General features: G+C 40.8%; 1 pseudogene; it reads left to right on the forward strand.

Annotated features, from left to right (window-relative positions):
* The first annotated feature begins 16323 nt into the window (after positions 1–16323).
* The window catches only part of LOC137502354 (uncharacterized), a 34396-nt pseudogene continuing 25390 nt past the window's right edge, over positions 16324–25329 (forward strand).

Consider the following 25329-nt stretch of genomic DNA (forward strand, 5'->3'; position numbering starts at 1 on the left):
TCTTCTTGTTGATATTTTGAAGAATGTCTGACAACCACGGAGGATTGCGTGTTTTCATTACTTGGATTTCGTCGTCTTTCCGGATCACTGGCTGGGAAATAGGTTTCAGGTTTCATTTGCCTACTCCCTGCTTCTTCTCGTTGAGAATGGCTGTTGTTGTGATCGTTCTGCATTGACATTTGGTGTTGCTGTTTCTCGTAGACTTGGCTGTTGATATGTGAGAGAGCAGGAGATTGTCTATAATGTGTAGCGTCCTGGTGCTGCTGCTGTTGTTGCTGTTGATACTGCTGTTGCATTTGCTGCTGATGCTGCTGCTGTTGTCGTTGCTGTTGTTGATTGTGGTTTTGCTGCTGCTGTTGCTGATGATGCTGTTGTTGATGTTGCTGCTGTTGCTGATGACGATGCTGCTGCTGCTGTTGTTGCTGCTGTTGATGGTGGTTTTGCTGCCGCTGCTGTTGATTTCTAATAATATTGTTGTTAAGATTCCTCTCTGGGGCATCATAAGATGACTCCATGTGTTGTTGAACTGGTGTTGTTTCCTGGTTGTTATTGTAGTATATCTTAAGAGATTGTGCTCTGTCTGCAAAAGGAGAACCACCTCGCTCCCACTTGTGACCTGGAGGAGGTGGAAGTGCTCCAAAATTCTGTTTAGGAGGTCTGTACGCGTTGATGTCTGGATGATAATTTTGCTGCTGCTGTTCTCCCGTCTGTGCAGGTGCCTGGAAAGAATTATGACACCTATCCATACCTACATCCCTTTCCTGAAGGGAATAGCTTGACATATTTTGAGGTCTCTGGTTGACAACACATTGAGGCAAAGCAGGCGGCGCTGCAGTGCTTTGATTCTTTTGAGACTTGTGAACGTTGTATTGGTAATTTCCAGCGCACGGCATAGAAATATCTTGCTGTTGCGATGTGGGAATTCGTGGGAAATTCCTTGGGGTGTGCGGTCGCACTGATGTTGACTGTTGTGGACATGGTGGTGGGGTTGGCGGTGGTGGTGCTGCCTGTTGAGTTTGAGGAGTGCTCAATCTAGAGTACACAGAGCCTTTGGTCGCCTTACCAGTATCAGAAGATACGAACGCGGTGCTCATGGAAGCGGTGTCGTCCATAGCTTGCGACGGGTACGTACGTTCGGTAGAGTTGCCTCCATCTTGAACAGGTAAGATTGAGATAGCGTTCAGGAATTCTTGAAGCGTCGTGTAATTTCTGTCCTCGCCAATCCAGTTTCGAGGCTCCGGTTTACTGAGCCCCAGTTTATCCATTGACTGACGATATTCGACAGGCAATCGCGCGTAATGTGTGCGGTACACGGAGAATTCAGCTGCTTGGTTCAACATGATCTTTACCTCTGGTATATCCGTCACTCTCATAAAGTCAGGATTCTTTGGGTTCCTACGGATGTCCACTAGCTGCCACGGTGCCATGAGGCCAAACCTGACACACTTCATCACCTGAACGGCGTATTTCTCTCTTTCATTCCAGTCAAATAGCAGCCACTTCATAGCAGCCATGAATACTTCAATCTCGCTATGAATCTGGATTGTGCTTGAGCTTAGTAGCATGCATGTTACGTCCATCGGCAGCCTGTCGTAAACGTCGCTGGCTACAAGCGTCAGAAAACATCTGCTGATGCGTGGCTTCATCAGCTCCATCACGGATTTCATCTTGCGAGACATCGCGTCTAGGTAGAGAAGAAACGCCGTCTCCTCCACGAAGGTGTTGGGGCTATCGATGAAGGCCCAGCATTGCTCTTCCAACTCCGGTATGTTGAGGAACAGGGTCACCAAGAGCACGTCTAGAATATTCCTCCTCGTAAGAAGATGTTCCACTTCGTTCTCTCGCTTCAACATCCACATGTAGACCCCACTGAACGCCTTAGGAGGTACCTGACGTTTAGGGAGATAAATCGTCTGCCCGTAGCGACAGTTATTGAAGTAAGTCGCGTATGTCTGCAAGACCATGAGGTGGCAGTTGAAGTGGTGGTTGCCTATTCTCACAAACAAATCAGGCTTGATAAAGTTGTTGAATACTGTCTCTACTGCTGTCAGAAGGTTGGTCTTCTTCGGACGGTCCACGTTATCCCAGTTGATGGGTTTGTCATAGAGTGGCTGCAGGTCCGACAGCAGCACCATCTGTCCCTCCTGCTCCGACTCACATTCGTCCTCCTCCTGGTTGAAGGTCGCTTGCTGCAGGCTGCAGGTATGTTCCACCTTGATGAAGGTCTCTGGAGGAGAGCCATTGGTGGTCTTGGAGACTTCCACCTTCTCTTGGACCAGCTTCACCGCCGTGTTCACGCTTTTCTTCTTCGGGCCATTCCTGACGGCCAGCTCGGTGTTGTGCGTGTGCTTTTCGGTAGTGTTGGTGAAGCGACTTTTACCTAATTTTAACCGAGGGGTTTTCCCATGATGTCCTCCCGCCATGACCGGTCACACCACCTAGAATGCAAAAACAAGTAAGTGTTGTGTGCAATAATAGGAAAGTATAAGGAAAAAGTTAATTGGGCAGCATTATTGTTGCTTGAGAAATGTTTTACTCAGTTAATATTAAAAATGACTTCTTCAACATGTAAGCGGTAAACTTACAATTACTTCATAGAACGCCAGTATTAAGGTACTGTATTTATCGACACTAGTGATGAAGTTTCAGCAAAGTTATTCTATTTCCTTGAAACTGGCATGACAGATTCTATTGTTGGATTTCTGGCACAATATAATCTAAAATTAATACGTGGCGTTTTTCAAACAAAAATGACAAAATAACCAGCATTTTGGAACCTAAATATCTCCGACCTTGTTCAATATAAATGACTCATTGTTGCTTAAGATTGCTTTGCAACATGTTCTTAGTGTTGCATAGCAGAATAGTCTTCGACGCTCTCATAGGGCCAAATTTATTGATGTTTTTCTATAAATTAAATTATTCTCATACAGAAAAATAAATTAATTGCCGGGGGCCGGACGCTTAATTTCAATATAATTGTATTATTCTGCTATACAACACTATTTATCTTCATTTTAGTTTTTAAATTAAGCTGATATCTTAATTCTAAGTGAACATTCCATTAGCCCAAGTAATGACAAATATTTAAAAAGAACAGGAACGTAAGAAAAAGTCACTTAAAGTTGAAGTACACATTTAGAGTACAGTAGCACCTAACTACCACATGTCGAACATTCAGGGCAAGCTACAAATGAAATCATAGACTGTAGACATTGTTAATAAAACAGAACGTTTCCAGAACAAAACTTAGCATCATTAAATGCGTCATTATTTTAGCTATGTGAATCACTTTCTGGCACACGATTATTCACGCCATCACCAGTGTTCGTAGGGGACTTAGTATGTTGATTCCCTTGAAACACACGAGATTTCCTAATTTTTTTTACATACGAGACTTGGAACCCATCTTTCAAAACACAGCATGAAGACCACATGCACAGAATAACAATATATCACTCACATGGCCATATGGCACTGATGAAAAACATTCTTCCTTTAGTCAACAAGCGTCTCGATAATACGACCTGACCAATCACAACGCGTTCTCGCAGAGAGAGAGAGAGAGAGAGAGAGTGAGAGAGAGTGTGTGTGTGTGTGTGTGTGTGTGTGTGTGCGTGTGTGTGTGTGCGTGTGCGTGTGCGTGTGCGTGTGTGTGTGTGTGTGTGTGTGTGTGTGTGTGTGTGTGTGTGTGTGTGTGTGTGTGTGTGTGTGTGTGTGTGTGTGTGTGTGTGTGTTGCCTACGAGATATACAAGGCCGGGACATGGCTACTAATTTGGCGCTGAAAAAGTGGCCCGACCGTGTTCACGGTTTGCCCGCTAGATGTCAGGTTTCTGTTCTGCTCTTGGCGGAATTTAACATTGTGATGGACGGAGTAATTGTGATGTTGTGTTGATTTTATGCAATTTAGTTTGAGTATTGTTTCTGTCGGTGAGTGTCCGTGAGGTTGAAAAGCATGGTGCACTGTTGTGTACCTCTACGTACTTCGGATACCGCTAAAAAACAAGAAAATATGACGTTCCATAATTTTCCTTCGGAGTGCGGTTTAAGAGAGAAATGCAGGCAGGAGTATGTAGCTTGTATTTTTATACATCAAATTTCTGTGTAAGCACATCAATCAAGCGAATTCTCCCCAACGAAGTTATTCTGTTTTTAGTATAAATTCTGTTCACAACATAAAAGTGACAAGCGCAGGAAGGCCCCAGCTCTCAGAAATGACGTATTGCCATCAAAATTTAGTAAAATGTCTGATTCAGATAACGATGAACATACCACATCTTCAGTATATAACTCTTCTACGTCAGCCACAAACAAAAAGGAAGTACGTACAAGTCTCGTTTCTATGTCAAGGAAATGCTACGAGAATCTATGTTAAATCTAAATATATACTGATGAGATATCAAATGCCAGATTACGGAAATCAGTTTTTATATTGAGAAGTAGGATACGGTAATGAAATCAGAAAAATTATTTGATATCTGAACTCGACCGAAAAGTGAACCAAATTGGAAATAATGGTACAAATAATCATTTAGGAGCTTTATTCCTGTTAAAACAAATTGAATCTTAAGGGAAGAAAGGGTGAAATATGGAGAAACGACGCTAAAAATTGCCTCCTCTGGCATAGGAAAGCACCTACCGGCTGAGATCCTTGCATTGCCTAACTGTACCACATCACAAGATGCTGAAAAATTACATAGGATTTTCTAATGGCGAAACGGGCATAACATCGCTCTCCAAACAACGGCCTCAGTACAAATGTCACAACATCAGATGTGTGGAGAAAAAGATAGGATCGCTGATAATGTATAAGATGGCGATTAAGTCCAAAGTTATTTATGACCGCAATCTCGATCACTTTACTGGATACACTGAGTCAGAATTAGAGAAAACGGAAAGAAATGCAAACTCACTAATATATTTCTCTGCTTCTCTCGTGAATTCCCGTACCGTTTAAGCAGAGTGTAAGAAATACGTTGTAGAAAGTAAGTCATACAACTGCTCTTAGTCTCACATCTGTTCGGTGTCTTCTGAAATTACTTATAGCTTTTTGTACTAGAACGTGTTTCCATGAGCGGACGAGACAGCTCAGTAAAGAGAACTCTAGCGGCGCTTGTCGGAAGGATCTCGAGGCCGAGTCTAGTGTGGTGTATTTCCCGGCCTTACAGTATGTATCTCGTAGGCAACGGTGTGTGGCCGTGACCACTTTTGTTCCCATAATACTCTTGTTTTGGTGATGGTGACGACTAATAGTTGCGTTTCTATGAGTTTCGACTTGACAGTTAACCGGAAGTCAGACAATGTTGCGAGTGCAAACAGCTGATTCACGAGACACAACACGGACGGAAATGTATAATTGTAGTCGAATATAAGTCCAGAATAAATTATTATTTGTAGCAAGATGCATAACTCACATACGATTAGCAATAACACATTTAGGATAAGGCTATAAGATAAAAATAGATCAATGCTCGAACAGATAAAATGCAAGAAAATCAAATGAAATGTAACTCACCATATACAAGAGCTCACGTTGCTAATCGATTCAATTTCTCCTAAGGAAGAAAAAATCCTACAAAGGGAAAACATCACTCATTTCTGAGTCACTGGTAGCATTGCCATCGTCTGTCGAGGTTTCGCTGTCGCTAGACCGTAACGAGATAAAATAATCTTCTGATGCTTTCCGTCTTCCAAGCTTCACTTATCTCTCACAACCTTGCTCCAGTCTTCCGCACTTACACGGTCTACGACTTGCGAAAAGAGTCCATTCTTCGCAGCTCACTTGGGCTCAAATCGATACAATGGTGTTAAAATGGCAATGGCATGGTCGACGGCGAACAACTCTATGCCCATGCGTCCTGGCTATTTCATCCGCCACGTAAACTGGGTACGAGGGCTTGTTTTGTTTCACAAGATACATGAGATCTCTCCTTCCTCACCTCATCGTGAACCGAAATAATATGCTCCTTGAACTGCTCAATCAACTCATTATCTCTAGCCGACATTGTTGGTGCTTTGTCAAGAATGACCGAGTGAACTGACAAGAAAGAGACAAGAACTGAGCACAAGAGAACTGATAGCACGTGGTTATAGTAAACAACAGATCGAGAACACTGGTAACCGGAACTAGAGTCTAACGCGTTCTATCGGAGCGATCACATGCCTATGATTGGCTCTTTTTAATTGACTTAGCTTCCGCCAAAAGGCAGCGCTCCCATGTCAAGTCGAAACTCATACGAACTGAACTACAGTTTTTTTTCGTCGATCATCTGATGAGGGCATCAGTGATCGAATCCAGCCCATACTATATAAGTTTGTTTGATAACCTAAAATTAAATTAAATGGAATTAAATTGATCAAAGTAATATTTAAATCTCGAATACGAAATAATACGATTTGTTTATCATTTTTACCGAGCGAGTTGGCCGTGCACGTAGAGGCGCGCGGCTGTGAGCTTGCATCCGAGAGATAGTGGGTTCGAATCCCACTGTCGACAGCCCTGAAGGTGGTTTTTTCGTGGTTTCCCATTTTCACACCAGGCAAATTCTGGGGTTGTACCTTAAGGCCACGGCCGCTTCCTTCCAACTCCTACGCCTTTCCTATCCCATCGTCGCCATAAGACCTATCAGTGTCGGTGCGACGTAAACCCCCTAGCAAAAAAAATATCATTTTTGCGTTTAAGATACTATTAATGATTCCAGGTTAAATTCCTCAGGAAACCGAGGCAGTGATTTTATTAGTCCACGTTAATAATCAAAATCAATCAACACTGATTTGCATTTAGGGCAGTCGCCCAGGTGGCAGATTCCCTATCGATTGCTTTCCTAGCCTTTTCCTAAATGATTTCAAAGAAATTGGAAATTTATTGAACATCTCCCTTGGTAAGTTATTCCAATCCCTAACTCCCCTTCCTATAAATGAATATTTGCCCCAATTTGTCCTCTTGAATTCCAACTTTATCTTCATATTGTGATCTTTCCTACTTTTATAAACGCCATTCAAACCTATTCATCTACTAATGTCATTCCACGCCATCTCTCCGCCGACAGCTCGGAACATACCACTTAGTCGAGCAGCTCTTATTCTTTCTCTCAATTCTTCCCAACCCAAACATTGCAACATTTTTGTAACGCTACTCTTTTGTCGGAAATCACGCAGAACAAATCGAGCTGCTTTTCTTTGGATTTTTTTCCAGTTCTTGAATCAGGTAATCCTGGTGAGGGTCCCATACACTGGAACCATACTCTAGTTGGGGTCTTACCAGTGACTTATATGGCCTCTCCTTTACATCCTTACTACAACCCCTAAACACCCCCATAACCATGTGCAGAGATCTGTACCCTTTATTTACAATCCCACTTATGTGATTGCCCCAATGAAGATCTTTCCTTATATTAACACCTAGATAGTTACAATGATCCCCAAAAAGGAACTTTCACCCCATCAACGCAGTAATTAAAACTGAGAGGACTTTTCCTATTTGTGAAACTCACAACCTGACTTTTAACCCCGTTTATCAACATACCATTGCCTGCTGTCCATCTCACAACATTTTCGAGGTCACGTTGCAGTTGCTCACGATCTTGTAACTTATTTATCACTCTATAGAGAATAACATCATCCGCAAAAAGCCTTATCTCCGATTCCACTCCTTTACTCATATCATTTATATATATATAAGAAAACATAAAGGTCCGATAATACTGCCTTGAGGAATTCTCCTCTTAATTATTACAGGGTCAGATAAAGCTTCACCTACTCTAATTCTCTGAGATCTATTTTCTAGAAATATAGCAACCCATTCAGTCACTCTTTTGTCTAGTCCAATTGCACTCATTTTTGCCAGTAATCTCCCATGATCCACCCTATCAAATGCTTTAGACATGTCAATCGCGATACAGTCCATTTGACCTCCAGAATCCAAGATATCTGCTATATCTTGCTGGAATCCTACAAGTTGAGCTTCAGTGGAATAACCTTTCCTAAAACCGAATTGCCTTCTATCGAACCAGTTATTAATTTCACAAACATGTCTAATATAATCAGAAAGAATGCCTTCCCAAAGCTTACATACAATGCATGTCAAACTTACTGGCCTGCAATTTTCAGCTTTATGTCTATCACCCTTTCCTTTATACACAGGGGCTACAATTGCAACTCTCCATTCATCTGGTATAGCTCCTCCGACCAAACAATAATCAAATAAGTACTTCAGATATGATACTATATCCCAACCCATTTTCTTTAATATATCCCCAGAAATCTGATCAATTCCAGCCGCTTTTCTAGTTTTCAAATTTGTAACTTATTGTAAATGTCATTGTTATCATATGTAAATTTTATTACTTCTTTGGCCTTAGTCTCCTCCTCTATCTCGACATTATCCTTGTAACCAACAATCTTTACATACTGCTGACTGAATACTTCTGCTTTTTGAAGATCCTCACATAATATAATATAATATAATATAATATAATATAATATAATATAATATAATATAATATAATATAATATAATATAATATAATATAATAATTATGGAATGGCTTCAGGAAAGAACTTGGACATCGATCAAACATTATTCAAACGAACGTATTGACCACATGCTGACACAATTCAAACAACAACTTTCCCCTCCATTTATACGAGAACAATTGCTAATCAATTGTCATATTTACTACAAACCATACCAGATGGCAGTAATTTCGCAAAAGGCAGAGGTGAACAGTGGCCATACTTTTCGAGAATGTAATTCTGATTGGCCATGTCGTATTACCGTAGTGTTATGCCGTTGCCTACGTGATATACAGGCCGTACTGTAGCTCTGATGACGTCAGACTTAGGGTGGGACTTGGAGGCGATACGCATCCGCTACGCTTGAATAACACACTCGATTAAATTACTTAAGAAACTGTTAACACCTTATAAAACCAAAACCTATTCAATAAATATTTGTTAGTTCTGACATACAATGCATATCCTTCCCCGTAACGTTCTACTTCTCGCATATATCCGTCCGTTTCCGTGAGTACAGGCTAACACTTTGAGACATATTCTTGCAATTTTTATCCATTTTCTACTCAACTTGAACATTTACATCAAACACAGTGATAGAAAACAAGCAACCAATTACCAATACAATATACTTACAAATGTAAATTATTTCCGTACCACCAATTCAGTACCTACAAGAAAGATTACGACTAAGCTGACCTCCAACAATAAAAAAAAAACACATTTACTGTCACTGTCATGAAATTCAGTTATTGTTTAAAAATGTAGATTTTTTATACAGCACATAATGCCTATAAAATTATTGTCATATTCAATTTTCATGGAATAACCATATTCCATTGCCTATGATATGAAATTTGATTGGAAAAATCTCAGCAGTGTTATTTCACAATACATTTCTACCTAAAATGGCAAAATGCATAAATTGGACTTGAATTTTCAGATACATCGAATTCAAATAAGCCGTAAGTCTGATTGCATTAAAATATATCTAATGTTACCCATATTTTGACATAAGAAATGTTAACTCAACCATCTGGACGAGCCACTCGTATTTCTCTCAGGATTTAGTCTTCAGGAAATTGGGTGATACATACAACTGTGTGGTGATTAACTATGAATTTCTCCGTAGGAATAGCCTTCTTCCATAACCTAACTGTTTCTTCATCAGAAGGAAACACTAATACTGGAGTGTACTCTCCTCGTTTATAATTGGCTTTGCAGCCAGGCAAACAGCAACTCTTAGCATGGTGCTTCCTCTTAATTCAATTATATACACATCGTGGTTGATAATAAAACGCTGAATGCACTAACTCAATTCATTTTACACTAGGGATATAACATTACACAAATAAACTACAAAATTAAAACACCCCAGAGCGATATTCTTACCCTATAGCGTCACATGAATACACGTTCACACTAAGTTTTCTTCACTCTTTGAAGACTTTTCACTTAATAATGCAGTCGATAACGATTCAGTCTGATATATATCTGAGTAAATATGCGGCCAACGTCAACAATTTCAATAAAACAGCGAAGAATTCAAATGTAACTCAACTAATTCACGTGTTAAACTCCCCCCTAACGATCAGCTGATTGCTTCCCGCGCTCGCTACAGTATGGCCTGTGCATCACGAAGGCAGTGGTTATACCGATAAAGCCTGCTCACTCGCAGTGCTCTCTTCAGAAACAGTGTCCGCCTGGCAGTGTGCGTCTTGACCACTGCAGCGCTAGTATACCACCTCACATCAGCACTCACTAGTATTGCTAACGGGAGTTGAGATCAGCACAAATTTATCTCTACACTATACTTCCTGTATATTATATACGTTACTGAGCAGAATGAAGTACAAAATAATAAATGTTCACCTTTTACCCCTACGGTTCAATTCAACTGTGGATTTTCATTTCAGATAACACACATAACTGTCGAAATTTATGTCTGGCATTTAAAAGGATATAAGGTCTGCACTATATATTTTTACTACCGCACCGTAGATTTTCAGTGAAAAGGAACGACTTCAACCATTTTGTTTGATAGTTTCTTCTCATAAATTGTTTTTCTTCTAAAGAAGTATTCTCGGAGATACTCGTCTGTCATGCCATCAGCGTAGTTAGTGACAGAGGGGTGCAGAAACGTCTGCAGTATTATTCTTAGTTCCTCAGGATGATCACTTTTCCCACACTGTAGAATAAGATTTTTAGCAACATGTGGCAACAGTATTTCGGTTCATGTTTGTACTATTTTTTGACTGCCCAGCGTTACCGAAATCATTTCGTCCGTTATTTGCTTCAGTTTCATCACCAGTGAGATAAAACTTGGCTTTGGATACCTGAGACCACCTCTGTCTTTGACTACTAATTTTATCAACACACTCTTGACATGGCATGTTGTCTTCGACAACTCTTACCAAATACCCTCCAATATTATGCCATTGTAGCACTCGACATAGAAATGCATGGTGCTCCTTCGGCTTCCTTTTGGATGCTTTCCAGTTGTGTTTGAAAATTTCTTGCTAACTCACGATTCGTTGCTGCCGGTTCATCCGCGTGTGCGATTTGTTCACTAACTAACGGTTGCAGAAGTTGGAAAAGGTACATTTTATTTATTTCGTTCCAAAAAATAAGAAAATCATTTTGAAGCTTACAGGGGACCATTTATTCCTTTTCTGATTTTTTTCACGAAAAACTGGAAGGTAAAAAGGAACTACGTATATATTATATCACTTTACTATTCCTCTCCTCCTCCTGCATAGACGAGCACATTAATTTACGCCCCGTGATAAGAATTGGCAGCTGCACTTTTCGAATATTCCAGGGTTTAAATCACATTTTCGACACTGGCAATTCTCAATGTGAGTTTCATGTAGAGCAGTGGCGGCTGGTGGTATCTGAAGCTGGGTATTGCACCAAAATGTTCTATGTTGCAGTTTTAAATGAGAATCTTACAGAAATAACAAGAATCCCTAGTATCCGCATGCAATGAACTGCATTCCTATTAAAACTGAAATATAACCAGCAATTAAAACACAGGAAATAATAGGCTATTTACACAGTATAACTACAGTTATTCTTACCTCGCTTGAATTGAAAATTTGCCCTCCTGTTTTTCATTGATGCAAACTTGTCAGTCATCCGTTGATCGAAGTCTGCTAATTTCATCACCAAATCTCTTTCTATAGAAAGCATTGCCAAGGCCCACAATCTTTCCTGGGTCATAGAGTTCCTTAAGAAAGTTTTTATCCTATTCAAAGTAGAAAACATCCTTCTGCTTCAACAGACGTCATAGGGATTGTAAGAATTAATCTCAACAGTCTCAAGCACTCACTGAACGTTTTCTCTAGGTTGTTGGTTATTATAAACTCTGCTAGACTAACAGCACCCGACAATGATCTGAATTCTTGTGCTAAATAGATGGACGATAGTTCATCGCATAGTTTTAGTTTGTCCAAAAACACACTGTCCGTAAGGTACCTTCAAGGAACTTAGAACAGTACAAGGAGAACTTCTCTGGAAGAAACAATGATGAAGCTACAAGATGACCTGAGAAGCTAAAACGATTTTTAGCCTGACAAATTATCACATCGCACACTTCCTTTGCTTCTCTTTTCTATTCAGTCTTGTCCAATTTCTTTTTCTTCAATGAGTAATCGGTAGGTTCATTACCGCTCGTGAGGTCAATTTGTTCTCGGATCTTGGAGATGTTTACTTCAAACGCTGAAACGGCGTTATGTGCAGAACCCGCACCAGTGTCTGCGTGTTGTAGCTGACCGAAGAGAACTTCGACTAGTGGCATAACTTTACGGAAGAATTCCAGCCAAAAATTGAAACTAGAACTGGAAAGAGTTTTTTTATGACCAAGAGCCTGACAAATTGTAGTTTCACTCATTACAGAGTCACCTTCCAATATCTGGTTCATACACTCAATAAGATCTTCCTTGCAGTCATAAACTGTATTTACGCATCGTGATTGTAAATTCCACCTAGTAGGGCAAGCCCGTGGCAAACGTCTCCTCATTACCTCGTCAAGTATTGCGGTGCGCTGTGGGCTGTTGGAGAAGAATGCACAAATTCCTTGCAAACTTGAAAAAAAATATTTTCACATTGCGGTTGATTGATGCCGCCTTGCTCATTACAAGATTAACTTGATGGCCATAGCAATGCACATATTCTGCGTTGGGATAGGATTTTTTTACAATAGCTTGTACCCCACCAGAGGAACCAGCCATAACGGATGCCCCGTCATATGTCTGTGCAATTAACTCTTGGGGAGTTTCATTTACTTTGTGCTTCTTTAATTCTTCCAATAAACACGCAGCTAATGTCTGTGCGTCATGTTTTGCAGGAGACAGGAAACTCCAGAACCTTTCTATTGGTTTGCCTCTTACTACGTAACGGTACACAACAGCCATCTGGAATACATTGGAAATGTCACTGGTTTCATCTGCTATAAGAGCTAAAAATTCTGATTCCCTTATTTGTTTTGATATTTCTTCCTGGAATACCTCCAACATAATTTTCAAAAGTTCATTTTGAATTGTTTTGTATGTTCCTTTGAAAACAGTTGCCTTTTCCAAATGACCAATTCAGCGCTAAAATTAATTAGTCCTCTGAAAACACCTGGGTTTGATGATGATTCAGTTTCATCGTGCCCCCTTAAGGCCAGTTCAAAAGAACCGCAGAAACGAATACAGTTTATTAAAATATTTAACACATATCTGTTATGCCTAACTTCTTCGTTATACACCGCAATTTTCCTTCTGTACGCACTATCGAGTTGTGCAGCTACGCTGACAGTTCCAAAATGTGTTTTGAATGTGAACAGCTGAAGATTCATGTTTCTTTACTTTGGTTCTTAAATGGTTTATGTCCGTAACTCCTACTTTGGTCCACGCGGGTTCCCCACCAAACAACAAGCACGGGAAGCAGAATAACGCATCTTTAAGTTCGCAACCACATAATCAATCACTATTTGTATAAATATCCCTTTTAAACACCCTCCTAAACTGTCGATTTCCAGTATTAATATTCTGCACAATATTTAAGTCCGGTAATGGTCTTCCGAGTGTCATATGGATATGTATTTTCCTGAATTAAATCAAACCCACAGATCACACCTAAATTTAGCCTCAAAAACATTCAAACTTTTCCTGTAAGCAATAGGTCTACTTGCCATAATGCCATTACATTAGGGTAAAGCAAATTTGCATCATCATATTGTTTCGACAAAACATGTACATTTCTTACATCACCCATATTTTCTTCAGTGCTTGACAACGCATTACGGCATTCCTTGTACTCGCTTCGGCGGTAACTTAGAACACAACCAGCCACACTCATGAGTGGCTATTGGGCGGGCCTTGTATTCCTTGCAGGCTAAGTGCCGATACACTTGTTTTAGTAAAAGAATACAACATGGTTAGTGCTTCCATCTGCTGCCCACCACGATACCTAACTTCTGAGTAGGAGAAATAAAGTGTTCAAACACATCCTGCGCTTTGAGTCAAATCTACCGTAACGTTTCTTCTTACCACTCACGTCTCGCAACGTCCTTTTCTTTCACGTGGCACGAGGAGATCTCGTTTACTCATCCCTGCTGTGAGCGAACGTACTGTCAGGTCGCGCCTAGAGGGGAGAAGTTCTGCCCGCACGCATGCAAAGTCGTGTCTCACTGCGGGCACTGTTTGACGTGCCGATGTCATTATCATCATTCGAGCCCGAAGTTCAAGCATTTATAATGACCAAAAAAAGGCACCAAAAATAAAGATGTTCTAATTTAAGCTACGTTACACACATCTGCATCACATTTTAGTACTTAATCTTATATGTCGCTGTGGATGGGGATGCTAGAATAACGTCAACGGTATCCCCTGTATATCGTAAGAGGCGACTAAAAGGGAGACCAGCGCCTCTCTACTTGGGAGTGTGGGTTGGCGATCACGGTTCCCCGAGCTGAGTTTGGCGTTGCTTCCACTTACTTGTGTCAGGTTCCCCGCTCTTGCCTTTCCTGTGTGACCTCCCTTGGCCGTCTCTTGTTCTTTTCCGACCCCGACGGTATTAGAGCACTCGAGGCCTTGGGAGCCTTCGTGATCCTTCCCTTTCTTTAGCCGATACCTTAATTTTTCGAAGTATCGGACCTCTTCGATTTTCCTTCTGATTTGTGTTAGTAGAGGATGGTTACCAACTTGTTCTTCCTCTTAAAGCAATAATCACCACCAGCTAAATCGTTAGCGTGCTGGCCTTTGGTCACAGGGGTCCCGGGTTCGATTCCCGGCAGGGTCGGAAATTTTAACCGTAATTGGTTAACTTCGCTGGCACGGGGGCTGGGTGCATGTGTCGTTTTCATCATCATTTCATCCTCCTCACGACGCACAGGTCGCCTACTGGCGTTAAATCAAAAGACCTGCATCTGGCGAGCCGAACTTGTCCTCGGACACTCCCGGCACTAAAAGCCATACGCCATTTCATTTTACCACCAGCACTTAATTTTACGTAGCAGGGACAGGACCTGGCAACCCTCTCGTGCTCTTATGACAGAATCAGTAGTTCTCAGGTCAATCCGCTAGAGAGAACTCTAATAGCTGTCCCTCGATATCTCTCGACCACTTGGCTTTTGGAGTTTTCGGCATGTTGTTTCTTATCTATGAAGTTAAAATGAGCTTTCTTTATTCTTAACTAGCAACTAGCAAATGTACCCGTGCGGTACTCTACATTGTATACGGATAGCGAAGTAAATTACTGTACATGCAGTGAATAAGATTACATGTCTCTTAACGTTATCCGAGAAACAGCATGGACAGGTCCCCATACGTTGTTTCCAATGTAAAGTGCGAGTTGCATAGTTGTGATGATAACGGCAGGCTCAATTGCCTACTGCCATTCACAATCGATCTGGGAAGTTTTCGTTACAATGGCAGGCTCCCTTTCCTACTTCCAGACAAAGGAGTTTGTATTATAATGACAAGCAACTTCCCTACTGCCAGTCAAAATTGAGTTGTGCTGTTATCATTATAATGACAGGTAACTTCCCTACTGCCATCCAGTTTACTGCCAGTCACACCGAGTTGGTGAGATTCCATTAAATTAGCAAGCCACTATGCCTAATGCCAGTCACATTTTAGGTGGGTACATTTGTTTATAATGGCGGGCACCCTTGCCTACCGCCAAACACAATCGGGTAGGAGAGTTTTGAACAGAATTCCATGCTCCCTTTCCTACTGAAGTCAAATCGAGGAGGGGATTATTCATTACAACGGTAGGCCCAATCGGCAGAGGGGTGAGAACGGATGAAGAAAAAACAATGTCCAATGCAACCGAGTTTACGGACGTATGTGTGTATGTTCTAGCATACCTCTCAACCAGACTTGGTACGCATAGGACTTACTATCTGGAAGAAATTTCTGTGGGGGTAAAATACCCCAAGCAAACCTAGGGGGGGGGGGGTAGAGTGAAATAAAAATACAGAAATAGGAGTGACATAGAAATCAACAAATACTGTTCGGGTTCGCTGAAGTGAATAATGACACTCCGGATGTCGTTTAAGTCCATGTTCAGCCCCTATCGGCATGGAGATGAGAAGAGATGGAAAAGAAAATGTCGAAAATGACCGAAAATACGTATGTATGAGGGGCGTACTATGTTGTTTTACACTTTAGTTTTTGTACGTCCCAGTATTTCACTTTTGAAGGTGGTGACGTGTAACTAGTGTCTTGTTCCACCGTTCGGTAGCAGCACCCGCACAGGGGCCAACGAATGCACTCGTCATATCCATTTCATAACAACACTGTCAGCGCAGGAGCAGACAACATGGAGAGCAACCGTCAGGGACAGCGCTATACGACTTGGTTCCTAAGGAAAGAAGGCGTAACCACAGCAGAAATTCATCGGCGCTTGGTGGCAATCTATGGAGAACATGCGTCGTCACGGAAAACAGTTTACAACTGGGTGGAAGGTTGGAAAACAGGGCGCACATGTCTCATCACCAGTCATAAGCCTAACCATGTCGGATGGATCTTGATCATGGCGTTGCAAAAGTTATCTGCACACGTCCACACGGCTCTGCTTTTCGTCTGCAGACAAGAGTCTAGCCAACCACGTGGATGACACCTTCCCCAAATGTAAGTGGCCGTGCACGATCTGCTGCAGGGTGTTTCGGCTAATTCCCGTGGCTGCCTCCATTTTCGAAAATGTGAACCATTTGTTTCCTTGGATGGCCTGTTCGACCCAGGCAATGTTGGCTGGTGTTGACACTGTCACATTCCTTCCAGAACTAGTTCCCTTTATCCACCGATGTGCGCCCTGTTTTCCAACCTTCCCCCCAGTTGTAAACTGTTTTCCGTGACGGCGCATGTTCTCCATAGACTGCCACCAAGCGCTGTTGAGTTTCTGCAGTGGTCACGCCTTCTTTCCATAGGAACCAAGTCGTATAGCGCTGTCCCTGACGGTTGCTTTCCATGTTGTCTGCTCCTACGCTGGCAGTGTTGTTATGAAATGACTATGACGAGTGCATTCGTTGGCTCCTATGCGTGTTCTGCTACCAAACACTGGAACAAGACATAAGTTACACGTCACCACCTTCAAAAGAGAAATGTGGACCATACCTGGACGTACAAGAAATAAAGTGTTTTGTGTGTTTCTTCCAGCATAACCCTCATACATAACTGGTACACATCTGAAAAACATACTGTTGGGGTACAACACTCCCAGGGTGCGGGTGAAGTATGAAAATAAACGAAAATGACTGATATAAATGAAGAATACATTGTTTACGAGCTCACTGAGTTGAAATGTAACATTCTGGATGGTTAATTCATACTTCAGCCGCAATCAGTACGGAGGTTGAGAAGGGGTGAAAATGAATGTAAAAATGACCGAGACTGTGGATGTACGGGGGTACGTTCCAGAATAGCTCTCAATGAAACTTGGTACACATATGACTTACCATCTGCGGAAAAATACCATGGAGATAAAACATACCAACCCCTTGTGAGGTTGAGACGTAGGGCTAAGAGGGGCTTAAAGTAGTCTAAAATGACCGATATTAGAGTTCAGTCCACTGTTTTGGAGGCTGCAAGGATGATTGGTAGCAGTCTCAATGGCAGTTGAAGTCGTTAACATCATATCTTCAGCTCGACAGGTAAATACACACAGTTATCACTTACTCTTTATTTTGAAAGGATCTTATACTTCCCAGTCAATTCGAGCTTCCACAAGGACACAATCTTTACTCGAGAATTAAATAATCTAAAACTTGAAATCAAAAACATCTAAATAACTCTAAACTACATAATAGGTGGCAAAATATCAATCGACATCTCAAAATGGAATTCTCTAAAAATTGTCTTCACACATAACTAACTGGTAATACAAAAACTATCCGGGCAACGCCGGCTACTACAGCTAGTTATTCGTATTTTGAGTTAGTGAGTTGCATTTCATGACCTTCGACTATTGATATTTTCTTTAACTGACTCAGAATAAACAGTTTAATCTTCCTCTTAAACTCTCATGTTGCCCACCGATGTCCGCCATCTATTTTCCGGGTTATGATCTGATGTAATTGTAGTTGGTCTTAGATGTGGGCTTGCCCATGGTTCTAATGGGGCACTGCCCTCGTGATGTCCAGGCCGTACTGTAACTCTGATGACGTCACGCTTTGGGTGGGACTTGGAGGCGATACGCATCCGCTCCACTTGAATAACACACTCGTTTAAATTACTTAAGAATCTATTAACACCTTATAAAACCTAAAACTATTCATAAATATTTGTTAGTTCTGATATACAATGCATATCCTTCACCTATTTCTCGCGTATATCCGTCCGTTTTCATGAGTACAGGCTAACACTCTGAGACATATTTTTGCGGTTTCTATCCATTTTCTAGTCAACTGGAACATTCACATCATACAAACTGATAGGAAACAAGCAACAGATTACCAATATAATATACTACAAATGTAAATTATTTCTGTACCACCTACAAGAAAGATTACAAGTAAGCTAACCTCCAACAATAACAAAACATTTACTGTCACTGTCATGAAATTCAGTCATTGTTTAAAAATTTAGATTTTTGAACAGCAAACAATGCCTATACAATTATTTTCATATTAAATTTTCATGGAATAACCCTGTTTCATTGCATATGATATGAAATTTGATAGGAAAATCCCAGCAGTGTTATTTCACAATACATTTCTACCTGAAATGGTACAATGCATAAATTGGTCTTGAATTTTCATATACTGGTACACCGAATTCAAATAATCCGAGTCTTACTACATAAAAATATATCTAATGTTACCCATGTTTTTGACATAATAAGAAATTTTAAAACTCACCATCTGGACGATTTCCCTCAGCATTTAGTGTTCAGAAAATTGGTTGATACACACACCTGTGTGGTGATTAACGATTCATTTCTCCCCAGTAATAGCCTTCTTCCATATCCTAACTCTTTCTTCTTCAGAAGGAAACACTAATACTGGAGTGTACTCTCCTTGTTTATAATTTGCTTTGAGGCCAGGCACACAGCAATTCTTAGCATGGTGATTTCTCTCACTAATAACCTTCATTCAACTTTATACATATCGTCGTTGATAATAAAACGCTGAGCGCTTTAACTCAATTCATTTTACACTAGGGATATAACATTACACAAATAAACTGTCTGTTGTCTGTTAGGTCATCAGCCCAGAGGCAGGTTGGATCCTCAAATAGCACCACCAAAGGTTATGCGGTTATAAGGAAACCGCAAAAACCAATGGCAGCACCAAAATGAGACATACTAGGCAAGACGAGGAGTGAGGTAGTTTGCCATTGCTTTCCTCACTGGGTCAGAAAGTGCTATTGCAGCACGACTGACCCTATGAGCAGCACCTTTCATAACACTCAGATGCACTAGTCGTGCTCTGAATGTCATTACTCAGTACTACCCATACCCCAGCAGCTTCCATGTTGTCACAGCCATGGATGAGACTGGGACTTCGGTGGAAGCTACACTTTACTCTGGCCTGTGCTAAGAGATGGATACAAAAGTACTGTATCCACCAAGAAATGGCAGCAGGCTTAATTAAAACACGGCAGAACGATATTCTTAACCTAGAGCCTCACAAGAATACACGCTCACACTAAGTTTTCTTCACTAACTGAGGACTTTTCACTTAATAATGCGATCGATAACGACTCAGTCTGATATATATCTGAGTAAACATGCGGCCAAAGTTAAAATTTTCAATAAAATAGCGAAGAATTCACATGTAACCCAACTAACACACGTGCTTAACTCCCCCCCCCCCTAACGATCAGCTGATTGCTTTCCCGCGCTCCCTACAGTACGGCCTGGACATCACGAAGGCAGTGAATGGGGGCTGTTACCTCAGGTTGGTTTTGGGGAGGTGCAGGGCGACGTCTGCAGCGGCGCCAGTACACTGAGTGAGTACAAGAATTGTGTGGAACCTGTATCTACATACTTTGAACGTGTAACATAATATTGTGGAAAAAACTCAATACTAAGGCCTATGTGATGTACATCAAAAGAAAGATCTCCATCTCAGGATTAACTGTATTGGCGGATAGAGGTCTCTGTGAAAGCCAACGAGCTAGTTGTGAAAGCTGTCTATGCAGATCTTTTTATGTTCGTTCGATAGATGGCTCTGTGAAATCAAGTTATCACCATGCTCCATGTTGGATCTAATACGGAAGGCATGGCGTAATTATAAAAATGAAAGTCATTATAGGTAATTCCAATAATCAGGTGATTCATCTACCTGAGATTGGTTTGGTTTCTACTGACTGTAACATGCCTTCCAAATTTAAAGCGATGCGGTTCCCGTTGTGGCTTTCTTTCGCAATGACCATTAAGAAAGCACAGGGTCAAAGTTTTGACAAAGTAGTTATTTATTTATGATGGATATACAGGGTTTACGCCGTGTAATGAACTATGTAAACACTCGGAACGCGTTTCGAAAGGAACCTTGCCTTTCTTCATCAAGAGTAAACAGAGAAATGATACATCACGCATCAAAGGTTGCTAAGAGAAAGCAACAAGGAACTTAAAATGGTGCCCTAAGATGTAATGGGAACGCTAGGGTCAACGAATGGCAACAGCAAAGCATCATTCTCAGATGATAATAGGTAGCCTGTATCGCGGTTGTAATTATCTGCTTGTTTACGTATTTCAACCGCCTCCCTGATGATTCTTGGGCGATGACCAGGTGTTAAGGCATGATCAGCAGGTTGGTTGAGTCTGATACACCTGGTATGTTCTTTGATGCGAGTACATACCGTTCTCGAAGTCTGCCCAATATAAACCTTGCCACAAGTACAGGGAACTCTGTAGATACCAGGTTGTTTCACTTTAGGCAAACTGTCCTTAGTTGGTCGGAGTTACCTAATCTTAATTGAAATTCCAATTACTGTTCGTACATTGTACTTATGTAAGATTTTAGCAATACGATCCGTCATGTTATGTATGCAAGATAGCTAAGCAGTTCCTTTTACATCTTTTTTCTTAACAGATGTCCGATTATGTGTCGGTTTCAGAACCGTTGATGAACAGTTACACGGGCCGTGTAAGTCTAAATGATATCTTAGTTATTTACTTATCTCGCTGCGTTTTCAGCCATGGTTAGTTATTTAGTAGACTTAAAGCTGTGAGGGATGTCAAAATTAAAGTTATAACTGCACCATACAAGGATCAGTTCCCCGAAAAAGCATGGTTTACAATGAAATAGCTTACTATAATCAGTCAATGAATAGGGCAGTTAAATACAATCGTTTACAGTGAACTGTAGCCTATTTTATTTAAGTGATTCATGTCTGCTACAAGCATGCGGAAGAAGATCATGATGGGCAATTGTAAAGGTTCAAAAATTCCATATGTTTAGTCACAACGGCAGTGTAGTTTAGAGGGAAATAAATGGTCTTCTGGAGTTCAGTATATTTGGTCTTTGTTCGCAGCTATTGCTGCGGTAGGTCACTAGTATTAGCTAAAGATCTGTAAAATATACGTAAACTTCTCCTTTACAGGAAGTACAACTACACAACCGTCTTCCTCACTGAGCCAGAAGTTGCTATTACATATCAGTCTGCCAAGCCCCCTGAAATGCATGCACCAACCGACCCTATGAGCAACATTTTCACACCATTCATAGTAGGGACTGGCTGCAGAAGGAATGGCATTACTAGCATCGCTCATACCTCAGTCACTTTCATATTGTCAAAGCCAAGGATAAGACAGAGACAGATCAATGAAAGTAACAAAATTACTCTAGCCTATATCAGAAGACATAGTGCACTGTAAACACTAGGTCCTGCCAGCAAAGGCATAAATCAGTATTATATTACAATAAATGCCAAATATTTCATTGTAATTTTATACTCAATAATTATTCGTCGCATATAATAATTCAAGACAATATTCAACTATTTCAAAATATATATAATAAAACAAAAAATTATAAATATTTCCAAAATTATCAACATTTTTTCAGTACTTTTTATATGCAATATTCATATCTATCTCTATTGCGAGAAAACGTGACGTGATACGTAAAAACGGACAACGGATTCGTGTTCAGCGGCCCAAAATTAGTTGCCGCAAAAAAAAAAAAAAAAAAAAAAAAAAAAGGGTTTGAAAATGATGGGTTGTGTACTTATTCATATTCAGATTTAATGAGTTGCATTTCATGACGTTCATCTTGTGATTTTTTCTATAGGTGACTCAGAAAAAACCATGTATGGTCTTCCGCTCAACCTCTAATATCGCCCGCCTATGTTCGCCATGTTTTTTGTGGGTTACGGTCTGATGTAATTGTAGTTGGTCTTGCATGGCGTCAAGGTGTAAGTAGAGGAAATTAAAGAACGCATTATTTCAGGAACAGTTGTGGAGCCTGTGCAAGATTGTGCTGGTCAACATTCTTTTCTTCTCAGCCACTATTAGTATCAACACCACCACTACCACTTACTTTGTTATGTACTGTCACATTCCGCGCAGGTCTGACGCGAAATCGCCGCTTGATTCATCACACACAAGAGCGGAATCACTGTCCACGAAGTCTGAGAGGTCACCACTTGACTCGTTTATTTCGTCCTACTTCTCAAATGCTCAATCTTTTTTCACTTTTCAGTTCACAAAAAAGTTAACACCAGATATTTTGCACGTATAAAACTGGAGAACGTATAAAACTACCGAAAAAAGACCACAAATTGTTTACACATTTCCACATTAAGCCGACAAAAGGCGCGCGTATTTGGACTTTTTACCGACAGCAGCGCTGCAGGTGGCGGAGAACATGTACACCGTGTCTGTTAACATTTGATTCAGAGGGAGTCGTCACACTATTAATTTCTATTCGTCCTGCCTAAACGACAGAGAGGGTAGTTGCTCCTTGCCATGACTTCCACCGAAGCACTCAGTGTGTCGATGTTGAGCGCGCCAAATCTGTCGGCCTGTAAGCTGTGTTGCTGTACAAACATTTCCTCACGGCGGCTAAATGATAGTGATATCTTGGACATTTTATAGGGAGTAGCAAGTTCAGAAATAGACGACAGTGATGAAGACTCTGCTTACGAACCAAATGACATATCGAGTGATAGTTCGGGCAAGACTTTTATTTGTTACGTCACTTTCGACTGAAGATTGTTTAGTTGCTTTATTTTACTCCAAAAATAAACGATAGAAGTTTGGGCTTACTTTTTCGTTTAGACGAAAAGGCCGCAGGCTGATGATTCACCTGTACCGCGAAAAGAAAATAGATGGTGCTGCAAGGAGTCTAAGGTTGGACTCTGCAGAGTACAATGTTTTCAGACAAACTGTTCCTAAATAGGTAAATTGTGTATTTCAAATGTACTTGTGTTTATTTGTGGCTTAAGTAACCACATACGATTATTCATTTTGAATGTTTGAGCAGGCTTATTGGTAAAACTTTAATGTAGAAGTTTTTTCCTCGTACATTTTTTATGTTGTTCATAATACTGGTATAATTAAAATCCTTTAGATAGGCTATGTACTTCCTGATTAACATCCTCGTTTTGGATGGCTGAAGCCTTCAAATGATACAAGAATCAGGTATGTACTATGTTTCGCTCTTGTGTAACCTATAAATTAAAAGAGTTTGCTAAAAACAGCTTTGACAAATCCGTCCGTCCGTTCTACTGGACCGATTTGTTTCATTTTTGTTTTATTCTCTCCGGAATTATCTGCCTGTGAATCATGAGACATTGATAGGTCTGTAAGTTCAGCCAACTTTGAGTACCGTAATCACAACATCAAATCGTTAAATGATCCCTCCAGTAAGTACAGGCGAAGGCTTACTCCACCCGCAATACATTTTGTACATAGCAGGTTGCTAAGCGACTGACAGTTTCATTAATAATCTGATATATGTGATTTTCATCCTTAGAAATGTCATTGCATGCATCCATGTTTCATTATTCCATGTCAAGCCAAAGATCCACTTCTTCTGATCACGAAAGAATATTATTCCCTGCTAAATACTCTTTGATTCTCTAGCCTTTCCCAGCTCCCAGATATGTTCAACAGATGGCAGAGTGTTCCTAATAACTTACGTGCTGCTAAGAGTTAAAGTCTACGTACAAATAGACCCCATCACCACATACGCCTTAGACATTACACCTATGGAAGGATAACCTGTCTACACGAGAAAGAGTGAAGGCCATGTATCTTAAAAATTTCTCTGACTGGCAAAAACGCTCCTTCGAGACTGACGTATGAACTCACAAGACAACCGTTCTATATAGAAGAACTGCGATTAAAAATACCACAGCCTTCTACGACACAATACCAAGCTTTACTTCAGGAACTGCATGATAAAAAACATAGAATATTTGGATAGATTTTTACCGAACAGACGGCGTGGTGACGTCACAATGGATGAATTTTGACTACGAACTGCGGCATACAACAACGCGCTTCTTATTAAATATTCATAAAATGCATTCTGCAGGCAAAACAATATGGCTGCGACAGGTATATCAAGACGAGTTATCTGACCTGTTTATAACGAACGTTGCGTAGCAGCGCGGTCCTCTGTTAATGTATTAAAATTCAGGATGAAGACACAGTTCACTGTCACGATCCATGTTAAAATATGGTAATGTTGAAAGTGTTAAAAACACAGGAGTTACTTTGTTCTTTAAGCCTGGCAACCTGGCACTTCTAGACCTCACCTTTACATTTTCGGCTGGCACTAATGGGGTTGAAAACGTTTAAATGCGTCATTCTTCACCATTCATGTTCATAGTTCGTAGAAAGAATAAAGTGAGGTTGATCGCAACGCGAGGCAAACTCCAGTGGTCGCCACTAGGTTGTGTTCTGTCAACGCTGTATCGAAAGACACATCACAGAGCGAGGATACGATCATTTATATGCGGAGTCCTTCCTATGATATAAACTACCTTTATGGCGCCATAAGGAAAAAATACTCCAGGACAGCTTCAATGATTTACTATTTTATTGATTCTCTCACTGGCACTGCTTCAGACTTACAAAACGTACAGTGTGTTACATTAGTTGCTTTCCTTGATTTTATGTTTACAGGCCGGCCCTGCGGTCTAGCGCCAGCGAGCCTGCCACTCGCCCGGAGGCCCCATGTTCGATTCCCGGCTAGGTCAGGGAATGTTACCTAAATCTGAAGGCTGCGTTTCAGTAGCGTATGCTGTGATCAAGACATGAGCTACCACTAGACTTAAGTTATCCTTTTTCCAAAGTTGATTTAGTGAAGGTCAAACCCTAAGCGTTTTGAGCTGCAGCCAGAAGACAACGGAGAAGCCTGCTGTGTTGTGAAGG

This window comes from Anabrus simplex, chromosome 10, assembly GCF_040414725.1.
Source record: "Anabrus simplex isolate iqAnaSimp1 chromosome 10, ASM4041472v1, whole genome shotgun sequence".
NCBI lineage: Eukaryota > Metazoa > Arthropoda > Insecta > Orthoptera > Tettigoniidae > Anabrus > Anabrus simplex.